Genomic DNA, 476 nt, shown 5'->3' on the forward strand with positions numbered 1-476 from the left:
TGAAACAAATAAAAGAATAAAAGAAAATTAAGGCGGAGCGCTGGCGGAATCGTTAGCACGCTGGACGAAATGCTCAGCGGTATTTCACCCGTCGAATACGCTCTGAGTTCAAATCCCACCGAGGTCGACTTTGCCTTTTATTCTTTTGGTGGTGGTGGTGGTGGGAGCGTTTTGATGAAATAAGTACGAGACATGCACTGAGGTCGATATAATCGACTAGCCTCCGCCCACCGCTCTCCTCAAATTTGCTGGCCTTGTGCAAAACAACTATAATCCTCACCACCACCACCGCCGCCACTATCACCATCATCATCTTCAGCATCACTATCAGAACCACAATCATCACCACCACCACCACCATCGTCGTCATCATCATCACCATTATCATCATCAGTAGTAATGGTGGTGGTAGTAGTAGCAGAAATAGTAGTATTAGTTGTGGTACTAGTAGTAGTAGTAGTAGCAGAAATAGTAGT

This window comes from Octopus bimaculoides, chromosome 20 (assembly GCF_001194135.2).
Source record: "Octopus bimaculoides isolate UCB-OBI-ISO-001 chromosome 20, ASM119413v2, whole genome shotgun sequence".
NCBI classification, from domain to species: Eukaryota; Metazoa; Mollusca; class Cephalopoda; order Octopoda; family Octopodidae; genus Octopus; species Octopus bimaculoides.